Genomic DNA, 20242 nt, shown 5'->3' with positions numbered 1-20242 from the left:
GTTTACGTTGGATGCAGACATGCCTGAATTGAGTGCAGCAATGTTTGCACATGGGACTGGTGTAGTTGCAAATATTAATATCTGGCATAAACGCATTGGTCATGTTAATGTACAGTGACTTAAATCAATGCAGGCCCAACATATTGTTGCAGGATTGCCCAAATTCAAGGTTGCAGAAATGCATAAGGTATGTGAAGCCTGTCAGTTTGGAAAATAGGCAAGGAAACCATTTCCTAGACATGTTCAAGAGAGTGAGAAGCCATTCGAATTAATCCACTCTGATGTGTGGACTACTAAAGCTGCATCTCTTGGAGGCTATCATTATTTTGTCACTTTTATTGATGACTATAGCAGAAAAGTTTGGGTGTATTTTATGAAAAAGAAAAGTGAAGTTTTTGGGCACTTCAAAACTCTTAAAGCTATGGTTGAAAAAGAAACAGGCATGCAGATAAAATGCCTAAGGTCAGATGGAGGGGGAGAGTACCTCTCAAATGAGTTTGCAAGGTTCCTGCAGGAGCATGGCATAAAGCAACAATATTCATGCAGTCATATCCCACAACAAAATGGAATTGTAGAAAGGAAAAATATGCATATTGGAGAGGTATCTTGTGCCATGCTCAATGAAAAAGACTTGCCAGATTTTTACTGGGCTGAATCAGTTGCTACAACAGTCTATATAATGAACAGGACTCCCACTGTAGCAATACATGGGATGACTCCAGAGGAGAGGTATACTCGTAGGAAACTAGATATTTTTCATTTGAAAATTTTTTGTTGCATTTCCTATGTACATGTGCTAGAAGAGCTGAGATCCAAGTTGGATCCAAAAGCTGAGAAATGCATCTTTATTGGTTACTCTCTGTAGCAAAAAGGGTATAGATGCTATAACCCTTCTACTCATAAGTTTACAGTGAGAAGAGATCTTGTTTTTTATGAGATGAGCAGCTGGTATAAACCAGTAAATGTGATTGATGATGTAGATGCACAAAATGGTAATGCTGCACAGAATTTCCAACAGCAGTCACAAAATATTAGTGGACCTCGAGTGTCCTCTAGCAGTGGTTCATATTCTTCGCCATGGATAGGCAGATTGAGATCGGTAGAATCTCCTCAAAACAATGCAGATAGTGGTATACAGGTTTCACGAAAAGGAAAAGAGAAGGTAGATCAGCCCACGTTTGATGTGAATGCAGGTCACTCTTATGTGGATGGTGAATCCAGTGGCTCAGAACAAAGCATTGATGATGAGTTGGGTATTCCTTCTATTGTTACACCTAGAGTAAGGAAGATCAGGGATGTTTTGAGAGCACCTGGGAGTGAACCTACTTTGCGCAGGTCTACCAGAGCTAGGTATCCTATGGATAGGCTGAAATATGATGGATTTACAACCATTCACTATGCATATATGGTTAAAGTGATACATGAACCAGAACCCACTTCTTTTGAGCAAGCCATGGGAAAAGAAAAATGGGAGAAAGCCATGGATGAAGAAATGGATGCCTTGGAAGCAAATGCTAGATGGGAATTGGTACCTTTGCCTAAAGGTAAGAATGCAATTGGCTATAAGTGGGTTTATAAGGTGAAGCACAATACAGATGGTTCTGTGAACAGATACAAGGCAAGATTAGTAGTCAAGGGGTATGCACAAACATATGGCATTGACTATGAAGAAACATTCAGTCCGGTTGCAAGGATGGCAACCATAAGAGCAGTCATTGCTATGGCTGCATCAAAGGGATGGTCTTTACATCAGATGGATGTAAAGAATGCCTTCTTACATGGTGATTTGCAAGAAGAGGTCTATATGGAACAGCCACCAGGTTATGTGCATGCCATTCATCCTGAGTTTGTTTGCAGGTTGAAGAAAGCATTGTATGGCTTGAAGCAAGCACCTAGAGCATGGTCTGACAAGATAGGACAATATCTTGTCACTATTGGCTTTCAGATTTCCAAGGCAGATTTCTCACTTTATGTGAGAAAAACAGAGAAAGGTATTATGCTACTTGTCATTTATGTTGATGATTTGATTATGACAGGTAATAGTGATGAAGGTATCCTTCATGTGAAAATGCTATTGAAGCAGAAGTTTGAGATGAAGGATTTGGGAGAGCTGCGTTATTTCTTGGGCATTGAGGTGATTAGATCACCAAGTGGGATACAGCTCTTGCAGAGGCAATATGGATTGGACATGCTGTCCAAATATGGGATGACAGGGTGTAAGCCTATTTCAGTTCCTTTGGAGCAGAATGTGAAGCTGAGCACAGATGTAGGTGAGCTTCTAGAAGACCCTACTATGTACAGACGCATAGTAGGAAGTTTGATTTATATGACTATTACCAGGCCAGATTTGAGCTATGCTATTGGATTGGTAAGTCAATTTATGCAGGCTCCAAGGAAACCACATTTGGATGCGGCTAGACGCATACTCAGGTATGTGAAGTCCACATTGTAGTATGGACTATTTTATGAGACTGGGGTTCAGATACAGTTGCATGGATACACTGATACTGATTGGGCTGGTAGTATTTCTAATAGACGATCTACTAGTGGATATGTGTTCTCTTTTGGGAGTGCTGCAATCACTTGGAGCAGCAAGAAACAGCCTACAGTTGCCTTGTCGATCACAGACTCATGTTGTCACAATAAATGACAATTGGCCCATCTATAGACTGATGCATATCATAAAGTAGCTTTTAGCAACCAAGCTACCTCACATGCAGCCATTGCTGCACCCCTGTACTCAGCCTCTGTGCTCGACAAGGCAACTGTAGGCTGTTTCTTGCTGCTCCAAGTGACTGCAGCACTCCCAAAAGAGAACACATATCCACTGGTAGATCGTCTATCGGAAGTACTACCAGCCCAATCAGCATCAGTGTATCCATGCAATTGTATCTGAATCCCAGTCTCATAAACTAGTCCATACTGCAATGTGGACTTCACATACCTGAGTATGCATCTTTTCCTTGGAGCCTGCATAAACTGACTTACCAATCCAACAGCATAGCTCAAATCTGGCCTGGTAATAGTCATATAAATCAAACTTCCTACTATGCATCTGTACATAGTAGAGTCTTCTAGAAGCTCACCTGCATCTGTGCTCATCTTCACATTCTGCTCCAAAGGAACTGAAATAGGCTTACAGCCTGTCATCCCATATTTGGACAGCATGTCCAATCCATACTGTCTCTGCAAGAGCTGTATCCCACTTGGTGATCTAATCACCTCAATGCCCAATAAATAACGCAGCTCTCCCAAATCCTCATCTCAAACTTCTGCTTCAATAGCATTTTCACATGAAGGATATCTTCATCACTGTCACCTGTCATAATCAAATCATCAACATAAATGACAAGTAGCATAATACCTTTCTTTGTTTTTCTCATATAAAGTGAGAAATCTGCCTTGGAAATCTGAAAGCCAATAGTGACAAGATACTGTCCTATCTTGTCAAACCATGCTCTAGGTGCTTGCTTCAAGCCATACAAGGCTTTCTTCAACCTGCAAACAAACTCAGGATGAACAGCATGCACATAACCTAGTGGCTGCTCCATATAGACCTCTTCTTGCAAATCACCATGCAAGAAGGCATTTTTTACATCCATCTGATGTAAAGACCATCCCTTTGATCCAGCCATAGCAATGACTGCTCTTACGGTTGCCATCCTTGCAACCGGACTGAATGTTTCTTCATAGTCAATGCCATATGTTTGTGCATACCCCTTGACTACTAATCTTGCCTTGTATCTGTTCACAGAACCATCTGCATTGTGCTTCACCTTATAAACCCACTTACAGCCAATTGCACTTTTGCCTTTAGGCAAAGGTACCAATTCCCATGTAGCATTTGCTTCCAAGGCATCCATTTCTTCATCCATGGCTTTCTCCCATTTTTCTTTTTCCATGGCTTGCTCAAAAGAAGTGGGTTCTGGTTCCTGTATCACTTTGACCATATATGCATAGTGAATGGCTGTAAATCCATCATATTTTAGCCTATCCACAAGATACCTAGCTCTCGTAGACCTGCGCAAAGTAGATTCACTCCCAGGTGCTCTCAAAACATCCCTGGTCTTCCTTACTCCAGGTGTAACAATAGAAGGAATACCTGCATACCAATATCTCTTTTCCTTTTCGTGATACCTGCATACCACTATCTGCATTACTTTGAGAAGATTCTCCTGATCTCAATCTGCCTGTCCATGGCGAAGAATGTGAACCACTGCTAGAGGACGCTCCAGGTCCACTAATATTTTGTGACTGCTGTTGTGAATTCTGTGCAGCATTACCATTTTGTGCATCTACATCATCAATCACATTTACTGGTTTATACCAGCTACTCATCTCATCAAAAACAACATCTCTGCTCACTCTAAACTTACGAGTAGAAGGGTTATAGCATCTATTCCCTTTTTGCTGCAGAGAGTAACCAATAAACATGCACTTCTCAGCTTTTGGATCCAACTTGGATCTCAACTCATCTGGCACATGTACATAGGCAATGCAACCAAAAATTTTCAAATGAGAAATATCTGGTTTCCTACCAGTATACCTCTCCTCTAGAGTCATTCCATGTATTGTTGCAGTGGGAGTCATGTTCATTATGAAGACTGCTGTAGCAACTGCTTCAGCCCAATAAAAATCTGGCAAGTCTTTTTCATTGAGCATGGTACGAGATACCTCTCCAATATGCCTGTTTTTTCTTTCTGCAATTCCATTTTGTTGTGGGGTATGACTACATGAATATTGCTGCTTTATGCCATGCTCCTGCAGGAACCTTGCAAACTCATTTGAGAGATACTCTCCCCCTCCATCTGACCTTAGGCATTTTATCTGCAGGCCTGTTTCTTTTTCAACCATAGCTTTAAGAGTTTTGAAATGCCCAAAAACTTCACTTTTCTTTTTCATAAAATACACCCAAACTTTTATGCTATAGTCATCAATAAAACTGACAAAATAATGACAGACTCCAAGAGATACAGCTTTAGTAGTCCACACATCAGAGTGGATTAATTCCAATGGCTTCTCACTCTCTTGAACATGTCTAGGAAATGGTTTCCTTGCATGTTTTCCAAACTAACAAGCTTCACATACCTTATGCATTTCTACAACCTTGAATTTAGGCAAACCTGCAACAATATTTTGGGCATGCATTGATTTAAGTCGTTGTACATTAACATGACCAATGTGTTTATGCCAGATATCAATATCTGCAACTACACCGGTCCCATGTGCAAACATTGCTGCACTCAATTCAGACATGTCTGCATCCAATGTAAACATTATACCCTTCTTCTTTCCTTTTGCTATCAAGCGACCTTTATTTTTCATATCCTCAACAAAGTATCCATGAGGATTAAATCTGACCTGCAAGCCCTGCTCAACCATTTGACCAACAGAAACCAGATTCTTGGTGATATTCGGGACATGAAATACATCGGACAGGTATTTCTTTTTCCCATCCTGCATAGACAAAGGAATTTTTCCAATCTGCACAATAGGATGTGCAGTATCATCACTAGTCTCCACAAATCCTGGTTTTTTCATTTTCCTTGCATCCTCCATCCATTCTGCATGACCTGTCATGTGGTTTGATGCACTTGAGTCAACATACCATACATCATTGCTTTCTTCTACACTTGTCACAGAATTGTTCATGTGCTGCACCATAAACAGATGCTCATTTCTGTCATCGCCCTATCTACTAGAGGATGCGTAATTTCCTTGTTACAGTTTTCCATTCATGATGTCATTCTGCTTTTTATAGCAGTCTTTAGCCATATGACCCATTTTACCACAATAGTAGCATTCTACATTACTGTTTGCATTTTGGCCTCTTTGCCATCCACCACGACCTCTTTGTCTCCCCCTGCCTCTAGAGCTACCACGTCCTCCTCCATAGGACTGGTTTTCTTGAGTTTCCTGCATATTCTGATTTCTACCACGGCCTCCAAATCGGCCTCCTCTACCTCTGTCTCTACCTCTTCCAGCATTTGAGTAGAAGACAGCTTCTTTTGAAGTTCCTCCTGAAGAAGATGCACCACCATTTCTTTGCTCCTCAGAAATTAGAAGAGCAATCAGCTCCTCAAAATCAGGAAATCTTTCACTAACTGAAATGGATGTCCGAAACTGTGCATAATCCTTTCCTAGACCATTCAAGGTCACAGAAACTAAATCATCATCTTCCACTGGCGACCCAATGGAAGTAAGTGCATTTGCAATATTCTTCACCTTCATGTGGTAGTCATTGATGCTCATATTTTCTATTTGCACATTATGCAACTCTTGCTTGAGCTGCATTTTCCTGGCTTGCATATTTGTGCTATACATTTTTTACAAAGTATCCCATGTCTCCTTTGGCGTACGTGCATCCTGAATATGCACAATCATAGAGTCTGAAATGCTGATAGACAGCCAATACATAACTTTCCTGGCTCTCTCATGCCATGCTTTAAATGCCTGCATTTGCTGTTGATTGGGAACATCAGGAAGAACTGGTTCTTCTTCATTTCCTGCAATAAATTCCCAATATCCTTTTCCCATGAGGAAATTCGTCATTCTAAACTTCCATGCTTGGAGGTTGTTCTTGTCAAGCTTTTCAGTGACAATCTGTGAAAGAGAATCAGACGCCATTACAGAACACTGCAAAAAATTCTGTCACTACAAAAAACACAGCTTCACCCTCACAAGGGCAAATCTGCAAAACTGGCGAAAGTGGTATTTGACCACACAGTCACTTCCTAGTGACGATTTTGCATAAACAGGAACCAAGGATGATTCTGTAACTCCCAATGTCTCTGCGCACAAGCATACGATGCAATTTCTACAGTAACTTTTCACCGACCTGTAGAACAGTGGCTACACAGCATAAAACTGGGCCTTTTCTTGAGTGCGTGCAGAAAATTTTCGCCTCCCAAACAGGCCCCGAAATGGCAGCATATACGGCCCTCTTGCTTCACCGTGAAGGGCGTCTCAACCTGAGACAATGCACTCTTGCAGTTTCCGATTGTGCTACCTGTAGGGATCTGCTCCCAAAACAGAAAATGAAAGCAACAATGCTCCTCTTACCAGAACACCGCGATCTTGGCTTGCTTTCTTGAGCTCCTTACCACGAACAAGGCTCTGATACCATGTCAAGATTATGGGAGAGAAGGAAGGAGTCTCACTTGTAGCTTTCCTGCTTGCACAATGGGGGAATACACACAAGGGTGGAGGCTAAAAATAGTTTTCCTCTTCTTAGTTGTGTAAGCCAAAAAGAACTCAAGTACAAAGAAATAGAAGAATCCTATATATGGGTCTCAAAACCAAACTCAACTAACTAAGGTGGCATACTAACTGAGCCACGAACTAGAGTAGATAAGGATAGCTATCATGTAGCTATTATTCATGGGCGGTGTACCAACCGCATCTGCAACTGACAAGTCGGTGACATAAATACACAACGGTCACCCTGGCGTATCACGAGTGGAGCTCGATATCTCAACACTTCACACACCTATTGTTGACTTTCATTTCAAGTTTACCACTATCGAAGCATTTAGAATCGAAAGTCTACCATGGCGGTAAGAGACAATAGGGTGAAGGGAGATTTAGAGAGAGGAGTAGATAGAAGAGAAGGGGTTTAAAGAAATAGAAGATGTAGAAGAATACTCATAGAGGTGAAGCCTGTCAATTTATTTTTCCATCCTAAGAAGATAAATCTCTTGTAGACCAAAAACATGCATAAAACAATAGCTTCCTCTTTGCTCCTTAGATCGCCAATTTGATGCTCCCATTGGCTCCAAAAGGGGGGTAAAATTCTAGGACACCTATGTTAGATATGATCAATGCCCCACCCTCATTAGGTGCCATCAATGATCCATGGTGCTCAAAGTTTCAAGGCCCCCATTATGAGGAGAAGCCAAATGTGAGCTAGGACATTGGTTGAGTCCTGACTTGTATATCAGATGAGGTCTATGTGATCGGATGGCAAAAAGGTGACTGTTGTGGGTTTAATCTTTGGGTTAGACAGAGTGGTTAAGCTGGTAGCAACTCAAGGCATATTGCATCGAGTTGCGGGGTAAGGGAGTTAAAAGGGGCCCCTATTTTGGGGTCCAAGGGTAGCGCCCCTGGCCTGATGGTAAAGGGAATATTCCTTGAATATTCTCTAGCCGACTAATGGAGGCTCATATGGTAGGTCGGTCAGGCCAACCTAACGGCCTTCGCAGGCTATAAAAGCTAAACCCCTTCACAGCCATCCATCATTCATTCATATTTCACCCAGTCAGAGTTGTTGTTCCAGCTAACCTTAAGCTCTTCACCTATCTTCTGTCTAGATCGCCATCTAAGCTTCACACAGTGGAAGCGCACGGGTAAACAGAGCCATCTTTGTATCAATTGTTTGGAGCTAAAGAATTTACTAATTCTCCTCTTATCTATTGTGTACTCTCTATCTCTTTCTCAGATTCTATTCGTTGCACCATGTAATATTTTTTACATGGTATCAAAGCCCAGGGGGCTCTAGAGATCGAAGAGTGCGCAAGAGGCAAAGGCTTCAATAGCAAAGAGAAACTATGTCAACTTTTGGAAGTGGTTCTGGCGCATCAAGAAGCAGTGAAGAGGTGGTGCTATTGTACCGGCTATTCAAACACTAAGGATTCGTCCACCAACCTTCAGCGAAGGCAAGCTAGATGGTACAAACTACACCTTGTGGAAGTTCAAAATTACAACTATCCTTGATTCTTATGAGCTTCTGGAGACTATGCTGGGGATTGACGTAGAACCATAGCCTACCCCCGACCCATCAAATTCTAGTGTGATTATTCCTTCGAATGCAAATCTTCTATGAACTTGGAAATGAAGGAATGTAGATGCATTGTGTGCCTTAGTTACAAGCTGTTCTGACAGTGTTGTGACTTTGATTCAGCACATACAACCAAAGCGTCAGAGGCTTGGAATGTACTAAGGAGTTTGTATGAAACACAAAACCAAACAAGGATTAAAAACTTGGAGGAGAAGTTTGCTGAAGGAGAGATGGTTGAAGAATTCATCACTCGGATTAAGAATCTATGCGACCATATGGCTGGCACTGGGATACAAAAGACTAGCGAAGAGCTAGCTTGGAGGTGTCTTCGGATTTGTCCACAAAAGTTTGATGGACTAGTAATTGCCCTTAATACTCAGGTGAGACCTCAAGCTTTGACTTTTGAGGAGTTTTGTGCATTATTGATGGAGGAGTTGAGGATGAAAGCCTGAGAACGAAGTAACAATGGAGATGCTCCATTCTCTACCAATGCAAAAGGCAAAGGTGGTTCCTCCACCAAAAATGATGGTGACAAAAAGAAGAAGGGCGGCAAGAAGAAGTTTCAAGGAGAGTGCTTCTACTGCAAGAAGAAAGGACATCCAATTGCAGATTGTCGTGTCAAGAAGGCAGATGAAAAGAATGGTACCCTTAAAAGTAAAGGGAAAGAGACAACCAATACGGCTGAAGCAAAGTTAGAATTATTCATGGTAACCATTGAGGAAGTGTGCTCCTCAGCACAAGAAGAATCTACCACTGACTCATAGGTGTTGGATAGTGGGGCCTCCCATCACATGACCAACAAGAAAGGTCTATATAGTGATCCGGGTTTTTTACAACCTGGATTATTACCACAAAATTTGGCCAAAGCCCCTATCAAGAGCTTACCATATCACTTTGGGTTTACTCTTGAAGCACTAGGTATGCTACATTGCTTCTCGATTATGATAACTCTAGAAAATGGGGGGAACAAGTTCTTAGAATGCATGTCAATGTAAAGAGTAAAAGGGATGGTTATCTTAGTGAAGATGCAAATTGATTACACCTAGGAGTTGAGTGAATGCATAGATTTTTCAAAGGACTAACCTCCAACTACACATGGGCTCCGTCTGCATCACTAAGATTTGGAATCTATTACCATCATTAGAGGACACCTCACCCTAGCACACAAGTCAATATCCACATCATGGTGTCAGTTGGATCTTGCACAAAATCTTACAAGCATGGACCCCTTTTGTCATATGCTTATATGTATTTATATACATATGGGGGACTAAAGTCAAAGCAGCTTTTAGAAGCCGTTTTTTATAATCTCAATAACTCCCAAGAACAAGTGAATTTCAAGAAAATTCCCATATTGCCCGATCGGTTTCCACCTGGTCTACAAAGTTGCAGAAGAAACTTTTTTCAAATTCCTCACAAATTTGAAGTTACGAAGGCGCAGACTGCTGGCTACATGCAATTTTCTTCTCTCTTTCACCACACCAACTTTCCACTCTGTCCTTCTTGTAAATATATTATAATAATGTGCTTTGGGCACCCACCTCTTGTAATCTAGCTCCATTTCTCTATGTTGTCTACCACCACCCTTGGCTTCTTGCATGATGACCAAGGTGGGGACTTGTCCCATCCACTATGCTCCATATTTTCAAAGATGCCATACATCATCTAGGATTATGTTAATCAAGAAGATTAGCTTAATCTAATCCCTCATGGAGGCTATATAAAGAGCCCATGGAGAATGAAGAAGGGAGAGGGAGGAAGGACAATGACAAGTCCATGAGAGCATTCTAGAATATCCTCATCTCTTTGAGGTGAGCTATGAGTGAGTTCTTTTATTATGTAGCATAATGGCAAGCTTCCTCTACCTCTTCTCCTATTATCTCCCTCTCTTCTCATCTTCTCATTCCATATAGCATAATGGCAAGCTTCTTCTACCTCTTCTCCTCTTGTCTCCCTCTCCTCTCATCTCTCTCTCTTATATTCCAATATGGTGTCTAGTACATATGTTCTCTCTTGTAAATTTGTGTTTTGGTTCTCTTGATTCTCTTTGAGAAAATGGATGTCCTAGCCCATCCTCCCTTTGGCTACGTGGTGCCCCTCTTTAGTTCTCTTAGTGAGGATTGGAGGTTGGATGGGTAAGAGGCAACCCATTCATCATTTCAGTCCTCATTTTTTGTGCCCCCACTGAGGACATTCTCAACCACAATTCTCTACCTCCTTATGTGGAATGATACAACACATGGTAGTGCATCCTCTACAACAAGTTCCCCAAGTGGCTCTTCCTCAATGCCTTCGCCAACTATTTTTGAAGCTGGTCAAAGTCCACGACTCCCAGAATTGTCTCCTAAAGAAGCTCAAGAAAGAAAGTATGCCTATCAGATGAGAAAGAAAGCCTATCAGATGACGGCACGCATGCGGGTAAAAGGTGTTCACTTTAGAAATTCCATTATCTCACAACGGAAAAAATTATGTTGCCATCAATTGCTAGGTTCTCATAATTGTGATGAGTGTTTTGCAAACAAAGTGAAGGCCCTTCCGAGAGGTCCTCGTCTCCAAATCATCAAATCTCTCTCTCTCTCTGGCCTAAATCCACATCAAAGGATGACAACTATGCATGATCGGTGTTGAGTTTTGTAGAAGTGCAAAGTATGGAGACTACCTTCAACTGTTGTTAGCTCGAAGGTTGGGTGTGGTTGAACAGGTGGCCATCACACCTTATGAAATATATGTCATCGAGGATGGACACACCAAGGCAAGAACAATCACTAGTGAGCAAATTCTCCGTATAGCAAAGTTGGTGGGTTCCAAAAAGAAACACTCTGGGAAAAATCCTTCATAATTTAAGAAAGTGCATTCCCTCTACTCCCTTAAGTAGTCTCCACTCATGAATAATAACAATGGCCCGAATTTCTACACCTTTCACTCTGTACAAAACATCCAAGTTAATGTATGCATCAGTAGGAAGATTTTCTTCCAGCAGCGTCTTGTCATGTACTTTGGGGCTGAAAGATTAAGGGAGATTCTTGTATCACCAGAACCTATAATCTTCCCAATGCTAGACTACAATGAATCCTTCAATGCACATGTCTTTATCCTATTATAATAGTTTATCATGAATCAGAACGAGTTGTATGGACCTATCCGTCCACTTGCTATGCAAACTGTGCATATTGTAGCTAGCACAAAGCTTAGATTCCAAGGCATTATTAAAAGCATACTGGGGCCTAGACGTCTTGCTGAAATCAATGCATCTGCGAACCCATTCATCCTTCCCCTTATAAAATACAACTTAAGTCTAGATGTTTTCATCTTCATACTCTACTAAGGCAACATGGCATTTCCAAGTTTTTTTGGGCACAAAGGGGAGAAAGCTCTAGACTTTTTGGATGACTTAGAAATGGCCTTCCTAGTCACAGGCCGAGATAATGAAGCAACCAAAGTATGGGCCTTCCCTTTAGTTCTAAAGGGTGATGCTCGAGTGTGGTATCAAGCTCTCCCGGAGGCTACAAGGGGTAATTGGGAGGATCTCAAGACCGCATTCATGCACAAGTACCAAGATACAAAGCCACCTGAAGATATTTGGAGACAACTCTTAGATCTTCGCCAAACCTTACCAGGGGAGTACCAAGCATGTGAAGGCATGTTTATAAAATTGTGGGATAAATGGACAGCCTCTTTAGCCGAGGGAGAAAGAGTACCTGATTGCCTTAAGAAAGATTGTTTTCTAGCCGGACTCCATCCTCTACTAAGGGAGAAGGTCAAAGGAAAGTTTCCCACATCCTATGAAGAATCAGTCAGTTATGCGAGGGAGAAAGATAGAAAATTGAAGTATCAAGCCCAGTTGAAGGGGGGAGTTGAGCCCATGCAGGTTTTACCAACCATGCCAAGGCCTAGAGAAATAGCAGATGCCCCACCTGAACCAGAGATACCACAGTAAGAGCTCCTACAACGCATTACTAATCAACTTGAAAGCCTTTCGTTAAATTTGGTGCAAGGAGTGCGGCCCCCTCCCCTCATAAATGAAGGCAATCAAGGTCCAAGAAGACAAGAAAGAGAGTATGTTTGCTATAATTGTGGGGAGATTGGCCATGGTATGTACTTTTGCCCTCATCCCAGGCATTTTCCAAGAAATGGGTTCCAACCAAGAAGGAGGGGACAACAAGTGACACCACCTAGGGAAAGGTTTGTTCCACCGAATCCAGGCCCTCCACCACCGGTTCAAGTTCTCCAGCATCCTCGACCACTTGTAGAGGTACCGCCCTTGCGTGTCCAGCCGCCAGAGAATCATGATGTTAGGATAATTAGTTTAGATGAGAGTGATGTCAAAGGGAAGGCCAAAGTAGTAGAGGTTGAAGCAATGCCGGTGGAGAACGCCCGGAGAATTGAGAAAATGGAGCCTACACCACCAAAGGAGGTTGAAAATATGGAAGAGGAGGCAGAGTCATCAATGGATGCAAAGACACGCAACAGTAAAAAGAGGAGGGCTCGCTCATGCCGACACATTGAGCCAAATGATTTTTCCCTAGGTAAAGGTACTAGAGCTTATGATTTGCTTGCTGATGTGAGGAATCAAGGGCCAAAAATTTCATGGCCCCAATTACTACATCTATCTCCAACAGTGCGGCAACAATGGTCCAAGATGGTAAGCATTAGACCCATGAAGAATAGACATGTGAATGCAATCCAGGCTAGAAAGATGAAAGATATTGTGCCTCTAGTGGAAGCCGAAATCAATGGGCAGAGAGTGTCAAAGACATATGTGGATGGAGGTGCAGAGATTTATGTCATGACAGAAAAGTTGATGCATCGTTTGGGATTAGAGATAAATGAAAATACTAAATTTGGGGCCAAAATGGCTAACAATGTAGTAGTAAATTGTTCGGGAGTTATAAAGAAAGTCAAGGTAAAGGTATGTGGAGTGCAATTGGAGCTTGACATGTATGTGATGCCAGTGAAGGGGGACGGTTATCCGCTCATTCTTAGGTGACCATGGCTAATGGAAATGAAAGCCAGACAAGATTGGGAGACAGGGGCTTTAGAGCTAAGACCACAAAAGAGGCTGCATAAAAAATGGAAGAGCACTATCTACAACATGAAGGAAGGCTGACAGGAGGATCTTGTGTTAGAGACCACCGCTGATGAATGGAGTTCCAGCGAGGGTTGGTCATCTATGACAGAGGGAGAGTCTTCTAATGAGGAGGAAGAAACCTCTCTAGAAGTGATGGGGATTACATTAAAAGGGCCTTCTAGTAGTGAAATTTTGCAGAAGCTTTCAAAGGTCAAGAAGGAGGGGTTAGAAAAAATGTTGGCTAAGGATCTATCAGTTGAGGAGAAGGCAGCCTACATGGAAGTGGTGATAAAACACTCTACACTTTTTATTTCTGATTATGAACACATCACAGGTGTGACAACAGTACAACATCACATTAATCTAAAAGAGGGAGCACGGCCAGTGGTGCAGCGACTACGACAATTGGGAGTAGTTCAACAAAACGCTCTACTCACTGAGGTGCAACGACTTTTAAAGGTAGGCTTCATCTATCCAATAGGGGACTCAGAGTGGGTTTCATCTGTGGTGGTGATGCCCAAGAAGAATGGAAAATGGAGGATTTGTGTGGATTACAAGCCGCTAAATGCTGCAACTAAGAGAGATCACTTTCCTCTTCCCTTTCAGGACGAAATACTCAACGAGGTGGCCCGGCATGAGAGATACACTGTTTATGATGGGTATTCAGGTTATTTCCAGATCCGAATAGCTGAGGAGGATCAACAGAAGACCACCTTCATTACACCTTGGGGTTGTTTTACTTACAAAGTAATGCCATTTGGATTAACAAATGCCCCAGCTACCTTCCAGCGATTCATGAATTATGTCTTCCAACCATATTTTGGGAAATCCATCAGGTCTTTATTGATGATTTTTGTATTTATAGTTCTAAGGCTTTACATCTAGGGAAGGTGGATGAAGCTTTCAACCGCCTTGCACAAATTGGGGGGCAATTAAACCATGAGAAGTGTCGTATTGGCAAAAGCAATGTAACTTTGTTAGGGCATGTCATAAGTGAGAGGGGCATTGAAGCAGATCCAAACAAAGTTAAGGCCCTATTGGCGGTGCCATCACCATCTTCTGTGAAGCAACTAACCTCTTTCATTCAGAAGGTGCGATATATGGGGCGGTTCATTCATCTCCTCTCCCAATTAATATTTCCACTACAACAGTTAACCTACTCTGAGGAGCTCCTGTGGAGTGACGACAGCGAAAGGTGCTTTCACGAGGTGAAGAAGGCTCTTAGCACCCTTCCTATAATTTTACAGCCGTGTTGGGATCAGGAGTTTTTTGTCAATCCGAGTTTTGGGGAAGATGCTCTAGGGGCAACACTAATACAAAAGGATGCTAAAACTGGCCTAATGAGACCGGTTTACTTTTCTAGTAGAGTAATGACAGCATCAGAGCGAGGGTTCAAGATGGTCAAGGTGATGGTTTTGTCTCTAGTGTTTGCTGTAAGAAAGTTTCATCCTTATCTTCTCCCTAGGCCATTCACAATGATCACGACAGAAGAGAATTTTCCCTATGCCTTACAGCACATGGATGTTTCAGCTAGAATAGCTAAGTGGGTGATACAACTCCAAGAGTTTGACTACACCTTCAAGGTGGAGGATTCTACTTGAGCTTGCCTAGCTGATTTGTTGACCCATAGATGCCATCAGAAGAAGGAAAAGGAGAAGGGAAAGGTAAAAGAGCAGACACCTCCTCTTGAGGAGCCGCCACGGGTGGAGAATGCCCATGCCCTCTACTTCGATGGGGCCTACAAGCATATTAAAGACAGAGCGGCAGCAAGAATAGTGGTGTTCAGTCCCGAAGGTGACAAACTTTATGGAGAAGGTATTAGCTTGGAGGATGTCCATTCTAATAATGAGGCAGAATATCAAGCCTTGCTTTTAGGTTTGAGGTGGTGTCTTTCACATGGTGTCACTCGACTTAATGTTTTTGGGGATTCTATGCTAATTGTTAAGCAAATGAAAGGAATCTGTGCTTGTAAAAATGATAACTTAGCAGTGAAAATGAGGGAAGCTAAAACTCTCATGAGAAAGCTACAAAAATCCCAAATCTATTTTGTGCCAAGGCGCACAAATGGCGACACAGATGCTCTAGCAGCTGAAAAATTGAAAGAGGTAACGATGGGTATGATTACAGTAAAGCTTCCCTTGTTTTAGGGTAAGTTTCAACTACAAGATGTGCTTTATTTTCTCAAGCAAGGTGAGGCACCTACACATATGAGTAAAAGTGAGAAAAGGTGGCTAGCTACTAAGGCCACTAAATACCACTTGATAAATGATGTGTTGTATTGCAAAGGAAAGGATGCAGTGCTTAGAAGGGTGCCAATAGCAAAGGAAATTATAGATGTGATTAAGAGCTGCCATGAGGGGGGTTTTGGCGGACATTTTGCTCAAGAAATAACCAGTAGGAAGATTCTCCAAGCCAGTTTTGTGTGGCCTAGTCTACATCAACATTGGTGCCGCACTTGTGACGATTGCCAAAAGGCCGTACCAAGGAAGCTAGTGCATGAGGAACAAAATCCCATAACTACATATGGTCCATTTGAGAAATGGGGGATTGATGCAATAGGGCCACTCCCACGAACTCAATCTGGCAAGGAATACATCATAATGGGTATGGACTACATGACGAGGTGGGCAGAGGCTTCAGCAACTAGTAGGATCACAGCCCAAGAAGTGGGAAAATTTGTGTTTGAAAATATTTGTTGCAGGTTTGGTACACCTTTGGAAATCATCTCTGATCGGGGTCCTGATTTTAGGGCAAATCTAGTAGGGGAGCTAATGGAAAGGCTAAAAATCAAGCACAGGCATTCTACTCCCTACTATCCACAGTGTAATGGTTTGGTCGAAAAAGTGAATGGGCTGATTCGTAAGATAATTACCAAGCAGGTACACATGCACCCCAAGCATTGGGATAAAAAATTGAGTGCAGCTCTTTGGGCCTACAGGACTTCATTCAGAACCTCACTTGGCTATACTCCATTTCACCTCGTTTATGGCCAAGAGGCTTTGCTTCCTATAGAGGTGGAACTGGCCAGTTTGCATGTTTTAGTAGCGAGTCAAGAGAAGAATCAAGATAAGAAGTTAGAGGAAAGGATCTTGGATCTAGAGAGGCTGGAGTTAGACAGAGGAGTAGTAGTCTAACACTATTCCATGCAGGCTAAAGAGAGGAGGAAGACCTTTAATAAGAAGCTGGCTAGCAAACACATAAGGGAAGGATTACTTGTGCTACGTTATGATAATCACTTTGATAACAGAAAGGATGCTAAACTTGTGTTCAAGTGGGAAGGGCCATTCATGGTCATAAGGAGATATTCAAATGGCAGCTATAAGCTAGGTGACATGGATGGGAAGGTTCACAAGACAAGGGTAACAACTGAAGCCTTATTTTCAAAGAAATATGAACACTTTGGAGCAGTCATTCAATGAAAAGCCACCAATGAGGGGGTGCAGTCCTCCTTGCTCTATTGGACCATCATTATCAAGCTAGAGGCATGAATACCTCTAGTCTAAGGGGAGGTATAGTGATCCAGGTTTTTTACAACCCGGATTATTACCACAAAATTTGGCCAAAGCCTCTATCAAGAGCTTACCATATCACTTTGGGTTTACTCTTCAAGCACTAGGTATGCTACATTGCTTCTCAATTATGATAACTCTAGCAAATGGGGGGAACAAGTTCTTAGAAGGCATTTCAATGTAAAGAGTAAAAGGGATGGTTATCTTAGTCAATATGAAAATGGATTACACCTAGGAGTTGAGTGAATGCATAGATTTTTCAAAGGACTAGCCTCCAACTACACATGGGCTCCGTCTGCATCACTAAGATTTGGAATCTATCACCATCATTAGATGACACCTCACCCTAGCACACAAGTCAATATCCACATCATGGTGTCATTTGGATCTTGCACAAAAGCTTACAAACATGGACCCCTTTTGTCACATGCTTATATGTATTTATATACATATGGGGGACTAAAGTCAAAGCAGCTTTTAGAAGCCATTTTTTATAATCTCAATAACTCCCAAGAACAAGTGAATTTCAAGAAAATTCCCATGATACCCGATTGGTTTCCACCTGGTCTACAAAGTTGCAGAAGAAACTTTTTTCAAATTCCTCACAGATTTGAAGTTATGAAGGCGCAGACTGCTGGCTACATGCAATTTTCTTCTCTCTTTCACCACACCAACTTTTCACTCTGTCCTTCTTGTAAATATATTATAATAATGTGCTTTGGGCACCCACCTCTTATAATATAGCTCCATTTCTCTATGTTGTCTACCACCACCCTTGGCTTCTTGCATGATGACCAAGGTGGAGACTTGTCCCATCCACTATGCTCCATATTTTCAAAGATGCCATACATCATCTAGGATTATGTTAATCAAGAAGATTAGCTTAATCTAATCCCTCATGGAGGCTATGTAAAGAGCCCATGGAGAATGAAGAAGGGAGAGGGAGGAAGGACAATGACAAGTCCATGAGAGCATTCTAGAATATCCTCATCTCTTTGAGGTGAGTTATGAGTGAGTTCTTTTATTATGTAGCATAATGGCAAGCTTCCTCTACCTCTTCTCCTATTATCTCCCTCTCTTCTCATCTTCTCATTCCATATAGCATAATGGCAAGCTTCTTCTACCTCTTCTCCTCTTGTCTCCCTCTCCTCTCATCTCTCTCTCTTATATTCCAATATGGTGTCTAGTACATATGTTCTCTCTTGTAAATTTGTGTCTTGGTTCTGTTGATTCTCTTTAAGAAAATGGATGTCCTAGCCCATCCTCCCTTTGGCTAGGTGGTGCCCCTCTTTAGTTCTCTTAGTGAGGATTGGAGGTTGGATGGGTAAGAGGCAACCCGTTCATCATTTCATCCCTCAATAGTTCTATGCAGCCTCTACAAGAATCCATCACTATTATGGTTGGAAATGATGCTAAATACCCTGCTGTGGGCACATGTACTATTTATTTTGTTGCTACAAATGGTGAAGTCAAAAAGCTTTCAAATGTGTTGTATGTTCTAGAAATGAGGAGAAATCTGTTATCAGTTTGCTACCATAACTGATCTTGGTCATGAAGTGAAGAAGGAACAACATGTATGAGCTAAGTGCTCTTACAACCACCGCTAGAGTGGGCACAAGTAAGCTTTGGCATGAAAGGTTTGGACACATCAGATTTGCAAAGTTGAAGGAGATGCAAAAGCAAGGTATGGTTGCTCACCTACCTACAATAACTGAATTGAAGGAACCATGTGAAGCTTGTATGATGGGCAAGCAATAGAGAAAGGCATTTCCACAAGAAAGCAAGAATAGAGCACATGCTCCTCTAGAGTTGGTGCATGCTGACTTGTGTGGTAAGATGCCTACACAAGCCTTGGGGAGATCTTCTTATTTTATGTTGATTATTGACGACTATAGTAGGAAGATGTGGGTGTACTTCCTTTGTGATAAGGCTCAAGCTTTTCGTAAGTTTAAAGAATGGCTAAAACTTGATGAGAATGAAACAGGGAAAAGTCTGAAGAAATTCAGAACAAATGGTGGTGGTGATTTCAACTCAAAGGAGTTTGAATACTTTTGCAAGAGCAAAGGGATTAAGCGTCAATTGATGACGCCTCACACACCTCAGCAGAATGATGTTGTGGAACGCAAGAATTGCACCATTGTGGAGATGGCAAGATGCATGCTAAAGGGCAAGGGATTGCCTAACCATTTTTGGGCTGAAGCTGTTAATACTGCAGTCTACATTCTAAATCGGAGCTACACAAAGGCTCTCAAGGGAAAAACACCTCATGAGGCTTACACTGGTAAGAAACCATCTGTCTCACATTTCAGAATTTTTGGATGTGAATGTTATGCACATGTTCTAGATGAGAAGAGAAACAAGTTAAAACCAAAAAGCAGAAAATGTATCTTCTTAGGTTATAGTGATGAGCAGAAGGCTTACAAATTATATGACCAAGAGGCAAAGAAGATCATCGCGAGCCGTGATGTGGTGTTCAAGGAGAAGCCACATACAGTGGAGGAGGAGAAGGCAAGTTCTTCCACTTTATCATCAAGCGAACAAGTAGTCCACTTTGAACCTGTCTCGAGAGCTGTCCCTATCCTTAAGGAGGAGGAAGCATCATCTTCAGATGATGAGAAAAAAGTTTACCAACCTAACATCACCTCACTGGAAAAGCCATTGCCACACTGGGTGAAGCAGCTCTATGACCACAATAATCCTATGCATGCATCTGTTGAGGAGAAGGCAGACGAACCAAGGAGGTCTCAGAGAATAGAGGAGCAAAGGAGGGCTTTTGCTCACATCGTCAATATGGCCTTGATGGTTGAGATTATGAGAGAAGTAAAGGAGCGAACTGACTTGGAAGAAGCACTTGCAGATCCATCATGGAAGGTTGCTATGCAAGTGGAG

This window comes from Lygodium microphyllum, chromosome 3 (genome assembly GCF_053477565.2).
Source record: "Lygodium microphyllum isolate KBCC chromosome 3, Lygodium_microphyllum_v1.1.10, whole genome shotgun sequence".
NCBI classification, from domain to species: Eukaryota; Viridiplantae; Streptophyta; class Polypodiopsida; order Schizaeales; family Lygodiaceae; genus Lygodium; species Lygodium microphyllum.
Note: the sequence above shows the minus strand (reverse complement) of the source record.